Below are 15,994 nucleotides of genomic sequence, written 5' to 3'. Positions count from 1 at the left end.
TACATATTCTTAGCGCTATCACCAAGCAACATTTCCCAGGATTCTTGGGGGAAGAAGAGTCTGTCAAACAGGTACAAGATATTTTAAAGCTTGTAGTGTAGATATATAGCCTCTTCTTTCTTATTAGATACATACTATAGTAGTTCCACAGTTCTAGGTTTTAGTCTTCCTCTGGGGTAATAATCTGTCCTTCCAGTGAGCACTCAGGGCTGATTTCCTGAAGAATGGATAGGTTTGATCTTCTTGCAGTCCATGGGACTTTCAAGACTCTCCTCCAGCACCATCATTCAAAAGCATCAATTCTTCGGCGATCAGCCTTCTTTATGGTCCAGCTCTCACTTCCATACATCACTACTGGGGAAATCATAGCTTTAACTATGTTGGCAAGGTGATGTCTCTGCTTTTTAAGATGCTGTCTAGGTTTGTCATTGCTTTTCTCCCAAGAAGCAGGCATCTTTTAATTTCGTGGCTGCTGTCACCATCTGCAGTGATCATGGAGCCCAAGAAAGTCTCTCACTGCCTCCATTTCTTCCCCTTCTATTTGCCAGGAGGTGATGGGACTAGCTTGTTACACTATAACCATAGTTTAGCAGCCAAAAAAGGACTTTGGGATCGTGTACTTGCCTCCCCACACCATTTGCTATCTGCCTTCATCTGTGAGCTTAAACTACAGCTGTCTGTTGTGTGTGAAATGAGGAACTGTGATTTAATGTCACAAATTCAAATCACAAATAGGATTTTCGACTGACATTAAACCTCAGTTCCTCATTTTGGACATGTAGCTTAAGCGAACCTGGATTCCTGTGTTGAGGAAAGGAAATGGGGTGTGTGTGGCTATATGGTCCTGACTACTGTTCCCAGCTGCTAAATTATGGTTTAGCAAGGCAGGGAATCTGCATCAGAATCAACTGATCTTCACAAGAAATAGAAACATCTACAAGGGATCTAAATGCATCCATTTCTTTTTTATATCCATACTTAATTCATGCAAAGTAAGGGATTAGTGCTTTATCAACCGGTCCAACACAGTTTATTTAATTGATCAATCAATCAATCACACATGTATCCTATCTCTATACTAAGGAGATCAGGAGTTATTCCATTCTGGTCCTGATAACAGCCTATACAGTAGGCTAGGTATGGCGTAGCACCACTCCAAGTAGCATGCCCAATAGGAATTGGTAGGCCAACTGCACAAATATAAGATGGAGGAAAACCTGCTTTGCCAGTAGAACATGTGAAAAAGATCTAGGGGTCTCAGTAGACAGCAAGCTTAATATGGGTCAGCACTAGCAATGTGAATATGCACTAGCAATAAGGGGTTATGCTATTCTAGGCTGTATCAACAGAAGTAATAGCATCTCAATCAAGGGAAGTAATAGCACCACTCTATTCTGTAGTGGTCAGACCATGACTGGAGTACTGTGTCCAGTTCTGGGCACTGCAAGTTAAGAAGATTATTGACAAGTTGGAATGTGGGCAGAGGTGGGTGACCAAGATGGCCAAGGGTCTGGAAATCAAGCCTTATGAGGACCTGTTGGGGGAGTTGGGTATGTTTAGACAGGTAATGAGGAAACTGACAGGAGAGATGATAGCCATCTTCAAATATCCAAAGGGCTGTCACATGGGGGATGGAACAAGCTTGTTTTCTCCTGCTCTGCAGGGTAGAACCTGAAACAATGGCTTCAAGTTACACGAAAGGAGATTCGGACTAAACACCAGGAAGAACTTTCTGATGGTAGGAGCTGTCTGATAGTGGACAGACTCCCCCAGAGTGTTGTGGGTTCTCCTTCACTGGAGATTTTTAAGCAGAGTTTGGATGGTACTCTGTCATGGATTGCTTCAGTGGAGATTCCTGCATTGCAGGGCGTTGGACTAGATGACCCTTAGGGACCCTTCCAACTCTACCAGTCTACGATTCTATCTATGATCAACATCTGGAGAACACCATATTGACTGCCCCCTAAGCTAAGAAATAAAAAATGGCTATGTCAACTCAGCGAACTTCACAGTTAACAAGAGATTTGAATCCAGGTGTGCCTCCCAAATTTCTATATTATTATTCCACTGAATATAATGTTGAATATTTTTTAAAAGAAGTGTCTCTTTTTTTATTTTGTCACTTGCTAAGAATGTTAGTAAAAGAAGCCCTTGTTTTCATTCTTTGGACATTTTATATCCTATATCCCAAGCACATTGCGATAGATCTTAACTTATGAATTTGATGTCCAAAAATGCATTCTCCCTACTGAGCTTTACGATGTCATTATATGTGTGCCAGGTGGATAAATGCTTTTATTCAATGACTCCTGCAGTTGTGTTTCTGCAATTGTTTTCCTGCTGGATTTAAACTGCGCATACCAATCTTTATTAATGGAGAGAGAGAGAGAGAGAGAGAGGGGGAATCTATATACGAAAAGAGTGGCTCTAGAATGGTCTTTTGAAAGCTCATTTTAAAGTTGTCTAACTGTGTTGTACCGAATGACCTTGTTTGCAGCCCTGAACTTATAAACTGATGATTTTGAAATCCAACCTTCCCTGTTATTACGATATAATCTTCTTTCACTTCATCACTCATTTCTCTGTGAAGTTGTGCTTTCCTTCACTTCCTGTTGTGGAGACCTGCAGATGCACACTTAGCTCTGTCCATCCTGCAGGAAGCATATGCAACAGCTGAATGGGAGCAACTCCCACTGAATGTAATGAGAGTTTATGCACTGCAGCTGTATAATGGGATGGAGGGATGACAATTTATTTGGTCCCTCACCTGCTTCCTGACAGCTCGATATAAATCTGGGCCATTATCTCCTTTAATCTCATGACTTAGAAAAGCAGAGAAAGAAGCAAGTTGGAGATCTATCTGCATTTCTCAGAACAGGAGGAATTTGAAGGATCCGTAACAATTCAAGGAACAAATCACACATGCTGTAACAAATTCAAACTTGGTATATTTATGGGGTGGTCTTCCTCAGGCAGCAGGTGAGAAGGCAATCAACGGGAAGCAAATTCAGCTTCCTTTTTAAAGCAAGAAATACTACTGCTACTAATAATTTTATTATTTGTATCCCATCCATCTGACAGGGTTGCCCCAGCCAGCCTGGGTGGTTTCCAACACATATAAAAAGATAACAAAACATTACACATTAAAAAGCTTCCTTGTATATCTCCTTCACATCTGATGGGAGGCCCTTCCACAGTGTGGGTGCTGCTGCTAAGAAGTCCCTCTGCCTGGTTCCCTGTAGCTTCACTTCTCACAGTGAGGGAAACACCAGAAGGCCCTTGGAACTGGACCTCTGTGTCTGGGCTGAACAATGGCCATACATTCAGGCATACAGGTCTGAGGTCATTTAGGGCTTTAAAGCTCAGTACCAACACATTGAATTGTGCCCGGAAACATACTGGGAGCCAATGATGCTCTTTCAAACCTCCAGTAGGGTAGTATTTGAATTTTCTGCATTGGGCACTGATATGAAGAGCAAGTCTGAAAAACAGAGGAACCCATCCTTCTGTGAATAAGCTAGTAGCCTTTTGAATTGTGTGTGTGGAGCTGCCTTATGTCCTATCCTCTGTTGAAGGCGTCCAATTCCATCTGCCTCACCTTCTTCCTCAACCACTGTTCCACCTTTTAGATTGTGACAGCAAATCAAAATCACATTAGCCACATCAGCAATTCATGCTCCCTACTTCTATTCTGTCCTTTGGGGAAGGTGGAAAATGTGTGTCTCACTTGCCAACCTTGTGAGGTACACAAAAATTTATTCCCAGCTCCAGAAATGACCAAATAACCCGGGAAAATTTACCCAACAGTCGGGGGGTGGGGTGGGGGGGGTGTTCTGCCTGCTGACAGCACTGGATCCTCCTTGCAGAGTGGGACAGGCTTGAAGAGGTCTCACAACACAAGTCTACTCTAACAGCATCACAAAGTGTATACCCACCCACACAGTGCACACTGCACAGCCAGGATGAAGGGCCCTTCTTTCTTTTTTAACTTGGCCTCAGTCCAAGAGGATAAACATATTTAAATCACACATTTTGGTTAATTGACAACCGCACAAATGAATAATAGCTCTCTGGGGGATTTCTCTTGGCCGTTGGGAGAAGTGGAAAGACTATGTATATTGAGCGTTGATTTCCCATAGTGGGCATGACCCTCCTGGTGATTAAATCTTATTAGAATGAAAGTAATTCATTGGCACCATTGCAGGCACTTATACATTAGTATTATTACTTAAAAAAGACCCATCACTTTTGTCATAACAGAACCCTGCAGCAGCCAAAGCTTTCTCTTGTTGAAATCACAAATCCCGTTGACTTCAGTTGACTAGACCCAAAGCTTGTATTCAAGAGAAATTCCCAGTGAGTCCATAATATTTTTTATTGCTCATGCAAATGGAATATTTTTCCGATTACACTGTATATCATATCGAGATTGCTTGTAAAATATATTTTATGGTTTCTCTGCAAGTATTGTTTCTGTATATATGAGGATGTGGCTGTTATAGCAATAACACATTTGGTTATATAGCACATAAAATACATTATAGAATATAGGATTATAGGAAATCAGTTACAGTTGGATGTGTTATGCATATAGTTAGTTTACATGTAACCTTTCTTTTATAGAAATATGTAATACATTTTTTGAAATAAAAAAGGAATTCATGAGAACTGTCTAATCCACTGGTTTCCCAACTGTGCCCCATGAAAGTTTACCAAGAGTTTCTATTAGGGTTGTCAATGGCAGCTGTCAGAAAGGTGAACCAGGAGTCTAATCTAATCTAATGTACTTTTATACTGTGCATATAAAACTGTATTTGTGTGTGTGTGTACATATTGTAATAGGGGGAAAATGAGTTGTTGAATACAAGTCTGGATTTGTGTATTATGCACATTTCTTGGGGATATAGACATGAACATTCATGATGAATATTGAAAGTAGTTTTATTTCCTCCACAACTGATTTGTTATTGAATAATGCTTTTTCTATTGGTGCACTTTTTATAAATAAATTAGATTAAAAACCCAAAATAAACCCACTGTGTTCCTTCTACAGTCTTTTGTCATCACTCCTTTCCCTGTGTCTGATGTTGTTAATACATGCTTTAAGGTAAGAAAAGATAAATTCACAGATGTAGTTTGAACAGGTGATAAAATAATTGACTCCTAGGTTAGACTTCTGGAAAATTGCTTGACATGATAAGAAAGAATGCTCTACGATAACTGATTCATGACAGCTGTTTCCGGCATTTAAATAATAAAAATATTAATATGTGAAATTACTCATAACTATTTGCTTAAACGCTTTGCCCAGAAAAGGGGGAAGACAAAAATTCAAAACCGTTTCCATTAATCTTCCAGTCACGTTTAGTTATTGATTACTGTGAAAAGAGCAGCAGCAGCAGCAGAAGAAGAAAGTAGCTGATTCCTCACTTATATTTGAAAATAAATAAACCCAGGATCAAAACTCCCTGAAAATAGGGCTATTTGAAAGCATATTGACCTTCAAAGAGGTCAGTGCTCATGGGTATGGTCTGATTGCAGGTTTCTGTGTGCGAGAGAGTATAGGTGAAGACATTTTGTCAAGAGAGACAAGTCAAACAATGTGGATTTTAATTCAAATCATATCCTAAGCGTTTTAGTTTTCAGAAATGGTTAGTATGATAGAGGTTACCTTTTCTCGGTGACTACTATTATTATTGTCAGATTGTCTGCTCTGGGTAGGGGCTGAAGGTTACATATGGGATAGAGGAATATAAAGCTGTGTGGGAGGGGTGAGCGCACAGGACTGGAGTCTTGGAATGCTCTCGTTGGCTAAAGTTCTGTAGCTGTCTTGTCTACAGCTGTGCAAAAGACCCCACAGGACATTTTGTATAGCCCTTGACGGTGACTGTGATGCTATAAACTGCAGGTGGCTCTTAGTCCAGTCCAACTTGTCTTCCTTGAACAGCGCACATATTTATCACTGTAGCATGTCTGCTGCCAAGGAAAACAGCAATGATAACTTATAGGGATTGTGTGACACAGTTGCCTTAGAATCCGCATATGAAATGGCCCTTAAAAGCATAATGAGTTACGAAGGGAAGCCCAAGAGCTCTAGCTCCATGAAACCATGCTTCAAGGACCGAAAATCCAATCGGAAAATGGGCTCCCGGTAACGAGGGTGTCGTTTCGCTTGACGAGAGACGCGCTTTCAGCAAATACACTTTTGCAGCGGGCTTGCAGTAAAAGTTCAGGACATTTGCCATGGATACATCAAGCCACTCTGGTAACAAAAAAAGAAAAAGGAAAAAGGATTGTGATACACACTGGAAATCCAGGCGTACTCCAAACCATAGAAATTTGGATAGAGACTGTATTAGACTTGGCTATTAAGGGAAGGTTATATATAAAGACGTAATGTCTCAAACATATATGAAAACATTTTAGGTGACATTCCACTGAAATGTATGCAAATAATGAAGGATTAAAGAGTTTGGCTTTATTCTGCAGGTGCTGTTGTAAGACAGAATACTCATCCGCTCCCCATCTTCTGATCTATGTTGTTGCTTCCTCTCCCCCAGTCGCTCATTTTGAGGGTTTGTTTGTTTCTTCTTGGGATGCGGGTGGCGCTGTGGTATAAACCACTGAGCCTTGGGCTTGCCGATCAGAAGGTCAGTGGTTCGAGGCCCCACGATGGGGTGAACTCCCGTTGCTCAGTCCCTGCTCCTGCCAACCTAGCAGTTTGAAAGCATGTCAAACTGCAAGTAGATAAATAGGTACCGCCCCGGCGGGAAGGTAAACGGCGTTTCCGTGCGCTGCTCTGGTTTTGCCAGAAGTGGTTTAGTAATGCTGGCCACATGACCCTGAAAAATTGTCTGTGGACAAATGTCAGCTCCCTTGGCCAGTAAAGTGAGATGAGCGCCGCAACCCCAGAGTCGTTTGCAACTGGACTTAACTGTCAGGAGTCCTTTGCCTTTTTTGTTTCTTCTATCATAGGATTATCCCTCCCTCCCTCTCTTGCTTCATACTCTTCAAGTCAAGAGGTGCTTGGAAGGAAGATTTCTAAATTGGACTGGGTGGGGGGGCAGGAGGAAATTTGGAAGTTTGTAGTATCCTATTTATATGGAGGCTATTCGCTTATTTTAATCTTTATATAATCAAATTGCAGTATTTTTCGCTACATAAGACGCACCTTTTCCCTCCTAAAAAGTAAGGGAAATGTGTGTGCATCTTATGGAGCAAATGCAGGGGGGAGGCAGGCCAGAAAAGCCCCCAAGAGCCACACACAAGCTCCGTGCGGCTCTTGAGGGCTTTTCCCCAGGAGGGAGAAGGGACTGATGCAGCCAGTCAGTCCCTTCTCCCTCCTTAAAGGGTGCGTGGCTCCTGTGGGCTTTTGCAGGAGGTGGGGGAATTGCCATAGCCGCACGCAGCCTCTCCCGGCCAGAGAGGCTGCGTGCGGCTATGGCACATGCCAAGACAGCCAGCGGGATGGATCCCGCTCGCTGTCTTGGCTTCTTTGCTCTTTGGGGCTGGGGGGGGGGGAGAATAATATTTTTTTTCTGGATTTCCCCCTCCAAAAACTAGGTGCGCCTTATGGTCCAGTGCACCTTATGAAACAAAAAATACGGTATTTTAATCTGTACAAAGTCTGCATGTGATCTAGATTTTGCCTTGCCTTGCCTGTGAGCCTCTAATAGCCAAAACTGCTGGCTACCCTTTGCTCTAAAAAAACTTTGCTTCTCCTGTGTTATCTCTTTTCTTTCCTTCCATGCACATGTGTGTTGAAATCAAATTATTGTGCATGTGTGAATGTTAAACCTAAAGCAGGAGGCATGGAGGAATAATATCCACAGCAGCAACAGACAAGGGAGAGTCCTGTTGTGTAGAGCACCATAAATCATAGTGTGTTGGCTATTATCATTCTGGATTTCCCCACAGTTTAGATGCAGAGCAAGGCATCCTCATCAATTTCTATGATAAATCCCTGCGGCCTCCAATGTTGAAGCTGGGGTTCCTTTTTTCGTTTTGATAAGGTGGGTCAAAGAGATTTCACTAAGTGCGTGGGAAAACGAATGGCAGAATTCTGCAGAGGGGAACTCTTGTAGGTAGCCAACATTAAGTTTAGGAAAGTGGTGTATTTTAAGCAGTGATGTGGGTTTTCCAGAAAATTATGAATTTGTAAGAGTTTCTGTCCTACTGTAATTAGACCATGATCTAATTTAGCTCATTTGACTTATATTTAGCAAACCAAACTAAAAACACCTGTAGGCTGAAATGAAATAAGCAGCACTTTCCCCCCGTAAAAAATGAGGTGACAGTACTCACATACTGATAAAGGCACTGTGAGTGCCAGTCATGGGCAGCAAAAAGATGTGTTTTTACTCAGTACCAGTGAATGTTGTTGATGATGGTGCTGGCATCTGTCTGTCTCAAGAGATAATGGAGTATGTCTTCAGAGGTGAAGTCAAACTGCTGCGTTAGCAGCACTGAATACTGTCACAGAAAAGCCCTGGAAGTAAGAATAAACTTTGGTTTTCATTTCACCTATGTAGCCTGTCAGAAGAATTTATAACTTGCTTTGGCTTTGGGTGTGTATTTATAGTTTTATTTCATCCCCACTCCCTCTTTACAAATCAGGAAAACATTTATGTATTCTCTCACACATTTGCTAGGGATAACCATCTGGGAAAACAAACAAACAAGCAAACAAAGAATTATGGGGTTGAAATTTCCAAGGACATCCAGTATTGTATTGGCAACCATGCATTGTTACGAATGAATCTTATGAAACCATTTTTAAATGGACATGTTCTGTAGAGAAATTAAAGCACTGAGAAAATTTCCATGCCCACAAAAGTGATATTAAGAACATGTCAAATAACCAAAAGCAGCTGCTCCCAAGGAATAATCACCATGGACTGAAATGTATGGGCAAGGAGGAGGGGGCGACTTGCCCCCCATCTTTCCCCAGTGGTGTCCTTGAGTGGATGATTTCAAAAGAGATTTGGACTTGAAGCAAGAACCTCAGTGTTGCTCCCTGATATAGGTGGGGAGAGAGAGTGTGTGTGTGAATTCTATAGTGCTTAGTTTGCTTTCGGTTGCTAGTTTGTTAATGTTGTTAATAGTGTTTTGTTAGGGTTGCCATACCTCCGGAATTTCTTGGACATAGACACTATTCACCCCACCTCCTTAAGCAGCATTTGGGCAGAAATCCCTGAAATGTCCAGAAAAATCCAGACGTATGGCAGCCCATGTCGGCAGTGTAGATTTTGGCGATTTCCATTGGCCAAAACTAAAAAACAGCTCAACAACTTTTGTGTCTGGATTTTTGAAAGATGGCAACCCTAGTTTTGTGGATTATGAGTGCTGCAGTGCCTCTGTGAATCTTATATTATAAGATTTTGTTGTGGACTTTTGTTGTGGTCACGCTGCTTAGGTTATTTTTTAAGTTGTTTTGTTAATACAATGTAGTTGTTTTACTGATGCTTTGAAATTGTTTTACAGATGATTTGTTAATTGTTCCATTTGATTTATGTCGTATTTGCGATGTCCTGTTATGCTATTGCCATTTATTTGTGAGCCGTCTTGTGATTTGTGCGAATGAAAAGCAGCATAGAAATATAAGGAATGAAAAGGCATGAATGAATGACAGACCACAGAGGAACCTATAATTACGAGCACCAAGCTAATGCATTACATAGTATAAATGGTAATTTACCCCCAAATATTAAGGCTCCAGAAAGCAGCAGAAATTTTAAAAGAAAGGGGAGAGAAAATAAGAAATTTGGGCAAGAAAAGCAATTATTTCATAGTTCCAACACATCACTTTGGAATGCATGTTGGTGGTTATCAGATTAAAAACCCTGAGAACAGCGACAGAATGGCAAAGTGTGTGCATGTGAGTCATCTTTCTATTTTAATGGACCTTTTGGAACATGTTTGAGTGGGCCCTGAGATGTTGCTTTTCTGTCATGCTCTTCTGTAAATATTTGAAGACTAAAATTGGCTTTTAATAAAATTCATCTAAGAGTTCATAATGTTTAATGGACTCCATGGCAGTAAAATTAAAAAGTATGAGTATTTTTTATTCTATTTTATTTTATTTGGTCTGGTTAACATGCCTCTTCCCCACCCTCCGCCACAAAGGAGGAAAAAAACCCAAAACATTATTGCCATGAATTCTTGCCATGAATTGTTGGGTTCCCGGCCCCCAAAGCGCAGGACTTGGCAGGTGTGTAACGCGACTCCTGATAGCAGGATGGCAGATTATGTTCTCCCATAAAACCATTTCTAAGGGACTTGGCTTCGAAACTGTTATTGCACGTCTGCAGGTGTTTAGTAATTGGATTAATGCAGAGCAGAAGGAATGTCTGCTGCCCAAACGCTGAGCAAACGCCGAGGAAAGCCGCATTCATTTTGGAGAGCAACCTGGAATGTCTGATGACAGGCCTGTTCACACACACAAAGCCTGATCTAAGCCTGTGAGTTTAAAATTAACTGCTGTGAGCAATCACCTTCCAGAGAAAAGTTTATCCAAATCTAAATACAATAACAGCAGCGCCACAGAGGAGGAGGAAGAAGAGGAGGGATTGGGTGTGCGCGAGGCAGGGTCACAGAGGATTGGCTGGGCATTTTGATCCCATTCCAAAAGCAACTTGTGCTAACCTCTGCGAAAGTCTTTATATCATGCATATTGCCAATCCGGAAAATCCTAGGTGTCTAATAAAAATGCCTTTGATAAACACAATAGATTCTTGAAAACACTGAAAAAAGGTGTACATAGTTTATCCTAATCTCAGATCAAGGACGTTCAAAGCAAACTGCTGTTCTTTTAAATATCTGGATCTCACAATTGATAAGGTTTTTTATTATGGTAAGGAAACCATATGGCTCACCGACGAAAACTTTAAACAAAGAGGTCCTTTTAACTGAATCGTCAGTGGTGACCATATTTTTGATCATGATATGCCTACATCTCATTTGAATCAATCTTGTGGAACACACATCCGTGGCCATGAGCAATGGTTCCCCCCATCACATTCAGAAAACAAGTTTTTGTTTGTAAAAGAAATAGGCTAAAAGTTCCTCATGTTTAACCATATGTTCTCTGAGAATCAAGTCCCATTCATGTCAGATCCGACAGACTGCTATAAGAAATAAGAAGGGGAAAGTTTAAGGAACAAACCATTAGAAATATTGCAAAAGGAGTGACTAGATAAGGAATCTCTGAAGAGGCGGAATTAATTGATGTTCACTATTGAAGGCCAACTACTACTGCTCACAGAGATTGAGCAGAGGTCATTAAATGTCCTTAAATTTGCAATGGACTTCTACATACATATTATCCCTCCTGACGCATTGTTGAGGACTCCTAACCACCTTTTTTGGCCATTGGCCACCTTTTGGTTTGCCTCCTTGCCTCCTCTCATTCCTTGCTCCATATGGGAACAAAGCTGTATTACCCTTTGGGTACTTTTTCATGTCCTAACCCTTCTCTTCTCTTCCCTCCCCTCCCCACGCCAACCCCACTAGCAGTTTGGTGTGAGGAATCTTGTGTGCTGATTTTTGACACATAAAGTACTCAAGGGAAGGCCTTGGTCCAAAATTGCTCTTGAACAACGATGGCCATCGGTATTTGGCACGGTGTCGAGTTTTACGGCTGCGTTGGTCCCAGAAAATTAAAGGCCTCGCTGTAGATAAAGTGTGTCTCTGGTGCATATTTAGGCTCGCCACTTTTTGCCATCTGTCGTTGGCTAGTTTTCTTTTCCCATGGAAGCAAAAACACAATGTCCTGGATAAAAGAATCCAGTAAAACAGTGCAGACATTTTTAGTAGTTGAGCAGTTCTCATAAACCCCCAGGGTTGTTTGTTCACATTGGACTCGGTGCACTTTTAAAGACACCATGAGCACAAATGGTGATCTTTTAAAAACTGCTTATGTGTGCACATGGAAGAAGAGATTCGTTACTTACTCCAAGAGAGGGGACAAAGACAAAATCTTCCTTATTCACTTGCTGAGAAAAGGGGGGGAAAGGGGAAATGTCATGGATGGATTCTCCTGCTGTGGTGGTTTGGGATTGCTGTTTTGAGCTTGTTGTTTTTCTAAAATCTTAGATGTAGCTGTACCCCTTTTCTAAGAGGGGGTGTTTGAAAACCCTACTGTGCATTTGTTTGCTTTAGTTTCCATACAAATGCACAGTATATATATATATATATATGTTTTCGTAGATTTTCACGGGTACAGGAATGCAGGTTTTGGTGTCCTCGGGTGTCTTCCCGTGTAAAAGTTGGGGTGTCTAGGCGACGGCTAGACACCCCAACTTTTACACGGGAAGACACCCGAGGACACCAAAACCTGCATATATATATATATATATATATATATATATATATATATATGAGAGGCCTGTTGACTGGGAGTGGAGATACGTTCAGGCCTGTAACCTCACAGATTTCAGGAAGACTTCAAAGTGGAAACTGGTGAGATCTGATTACATTTCATCACAGAGAGTAAATTTATGCCTCTAAGACATAACCTTTGGTTGCACTTCTCTGCTTCTAGCTGCTGACTGGAAGAGTTGGCTGTGTTGATCATTCATTATGCAGTCATTGTGAATGAACGTCCACCTCTTTTTCTGGCAGTCTCCATGGTGCTTACATCTTCAACTGAGATGGGGAGACAGGAACACTACTTTTCACTCACTCGTATCCCCGTAAGAACTGCTAAGATGAAGTTAGGCTACTACATAGCCACGGGAACTGAATCTCAATGAATGGTCAGAGAAGTCTATCATCACAATTTTGGGGTGGCCAGATAAGCAAAAGAATAGGGCCTCTGTCCATTTTAAGAGGTGTGAATCAGAGGCTAGCATATGTTTTCCAAATATTGTTATGGGGAAAGCAAGAGTTCATCTTACACTTGCCACAGGGCTTACTTTTGAGAAGACATACAAAGGATTGTACTGGAAATATTTACCCTGTTTGGCTGGTTCTTCCTCCTGAATTTAATAGGTGATATAATAAGCGAAAGGGGCGATACTCTGAGGCATTCTTATTCCTACTAATATTAGAAGAATACATCAATGATAGTACAAATAACACATAAACACCTTGGGAATATGTACACAAGATCCCCCAGCCTCTAATCGCTAAGTAACATTACACTATCTGCATAGGTCTTCCTCAGCAGTATCCTTCTACCCAGCATGTGTTGGTTTCATGAGTCTTTCAAATGGAAACATTCCATAGTTCGTAGAAAATTTATGATTAAAAGATGTTCTGGAGATGAGAAACCTCCTGCCATTAGAAATCAAAACGAACACATGTACAAACCTAGTGCAGGGCTGTGTGTAATGAGCAATGCTTCCAGAAATAGTAAAAAATGAAATAAATGAATTTTTAAAATAAAAAAACACAGAGATGGTGAACTTTGATTTTAGATTACATGCAATAAAATTGTAAGTACTAGCAGTGACATGACATCATTTCTATTGATAGGTCAGCTTCAAGAACATAGAATCACAAGATCATAGAGTTGGGAGGGACGCCATGGTCATCTAGTCCAACTGTGTGCAATGCAGCATCCATGACAGATGACCATCCAGTCTCTGCTTAAAAACCTGGAATGAAAGAGGGTCCACAACCTTCCAAGGAAGTCCATTATACTGCTGAGCAACTCTTGCCATCAGAATGGTCTTCCTGATGTTTAGCTGAAATCTCATTTCTTGTAACTTGAATCAATTGCTTTGGGTCACTTTCATGGCCTAGGACCCTCGTACCTACGGGACCGCCTCTCCCGGTATGCCCCACGGAGAGCCTCAAGGTCCACAAATAGCAATACCCTAGTAGTCCCAGGCCCTAAGGAAGTTAGATTAGCTTCAACCAGAGCCAGGGCCTTTTCAACACTGGCTCCGGTCTGGTGGAATGCTCTGCCTCATGAGACCAGGGCCCTGCAGGATCTGATTTCTTTCCGCAGGGCCTGTAAGACAGAGTTGTTCCGCCTGGCCTTTGGCTTGGAGCCAATTTGATTCCCTCTCCCTCTTTCTTTTTTATTTTCCTTTCTTCTCCTGCGATAAGGCTACATTTTAATATTTTAATGTTTCAATATTTTAATGTTGTATTTTAATTTTGTTTTTAAGTTGTATTCATTCAACTTGTTTTTATTATTGCTTGTTAGCCGTCCTGAGCCCGGCCTTGGCTGGGGAGGGCGGGGTATAAATACAAATTATTATTATTATTATTATTATTATTATTATTATTATTATTTAAAGTGGATGTATTGTGTGGGAGTAACAGAGCACTTCAGTCCACTCCAATTGTGCAAACCCAGTTTTTTTGGCTTGTGCTTGGATTTCTCCCAGAAACTACAGTGGTACCTCGGGTTAAAAACTTACCGTATTTTTCGCTCTATAACACGCACCCGACCATAACATGCACATAGTTTTTAGAGGAGGAAAATCCACAGGCATGTCACCCGTAGGCATTCCCTCCATAACACACACAGACATTTCCCCTTACTTTTTAGGAGGAAAAAAGTGAGTGTTATGGTGCAAAAAATACGGTAATTTGTTCTGAAACTGTTCTTAACCCGAGGTACCACTTTAGCTAATGGGGCCTCCCACTGCCGCCACTGCGTGATTTCTGTTCTTATCCTGAAGCAAAGTTCTTAACCCGAGGTACTATTTCTGGGTTTGTGGAGTCTGTAACCTGAAGTGTCTGTAACCTGAAGCATCTGTAACCTGAGGTACCACTGTACTGGCAGTCTGGATGCAACTTCTCTAGCATTGTGAGGTCATACAATTCAGTTGGTGACTCATTAATGGGATCAGCAATCCAAGGAGGAGAAGGAAACAGCAGGGGAGAAATGGTATGGAAGCAGCAGACAGGAAGTGACACTGAGAGGGATGAAAAAAGGCACATGTTTGTATATATCTGTATATGAGAATATTTGCCTCAACCTTACCTTCTTCCTTGTTTGCAGGACCTGAAGCTTACCCTTTTCACCACTGTGCCTTTTGAAGTTTCTCCTTCCCACAATTCTGCTAAAAAGTTCTCTTTGACCACACTCCATCCAGAATCAACAACATAATTCAGCCCATTTCCAGTGCGAAAAGGCCAAGAATATGAGGATAATTCTTGGCTACTGCAGAAGGAAGATTATGCCTAGGACTAAGATTCATCCTAGTGTTCTTTTGTATTTTTATTGAGAAGCCTTTTTGAGGAAAGGGCAGGCCCAGGAAACTGTGCTCTAGTTAAAGCCAGCAGAAATAATGTTTTATATACAACAGTGTTTTAGCTGGTTTTTATCAGTTATATATCAATGAATTTCTAAGTACTTCAACTTGTCTACTTTCAGGTGTCCTTCTTCTACACATCTCAAATTTAGGGCCAGCTGCATCTTCATTTGATCGGTTTCCAGCGGGATCTTGCAAGAATGCCTATTTAATCTTGCTTATACTAACGAAAATGGTGAATTGTTCTCTTGGATATGGGAAGGTTCCAAAATAATGTTAGAGCAAGCTACAATAATTCATTTGTTTGATTTTGTGTGTGTCTGTGAATAGCTTTTCTAGTAAGTAATCGGGTCATATTTTACAGTTTTGTTAAGAAGATGGAAATGTTTATTTAAAGTCTTTCTTTTTTTTAACATATCTCATAACACTGGAATGGTCCTGTGAAAAGTTCATAGTATTGTTAATTTGTAGAGTTGAACAGACCAAGTATATCTACCCTATGGAGAAATTAAATGGGTGGTTTCCAATATCAGCCATACTCAGAGTAAACCTATAAAAATAAATGGATATAAGTAATGTAAGACCATTGATATTCATGGCTGTACTCTGCCTGTGACACATGTTGGATATCACCCTCTCATTTTTGCACATTTCGTATACAATTAAGAAGAACTATGATCAGTTGTATTTAGAGGTGTTTTTAGCAAATCTGAATTGTGCAATTGAGGTGGAAATTATACGTGATGGGGGTGAAATATATTTGCCATTCTGCAAATCAATCT

General features: G+C 41.0%; 1 long non-coding RNA gene across 1 annotated transcript; it reads left to right on the top strand.

Annotated features, from left to right (window-relative positions):
* The first annotated feature begins 14,786 nt into the window (after positions 1–14,786).
* On the top strand, positions 14,787–15,520 carry LOC310702478. Its single transcript, XR_014523520.1, has 2 exons — positions 14,787–14,845; positions 14,960–15,520. It is a non-coding gene; the product is annotated as an uncharacterized lncRNA (long non-coding RNA).
* The last annotated feature ends 474 nt before the right edge of the window (positions 15,521–15,994 follow it).

The sequence above is a fragment of the Podarcis liolepis genome, assembly GCF_965112155.1.
Source record: "Podarcis liolepis genome assembly, chromosome: 3".
NCBI classification, from domain to species: Eukaryota; Metazoa; Chordata; class Lepidosauria; order Squamata; family Lacertidae; genus Podarcis; species Podarcis liolepis.
The sequence above is the reverse complement of the archived record's forward strand: the minus strand, read 5'-3'. Positions and strand labels throughout refer to the sequence as shown.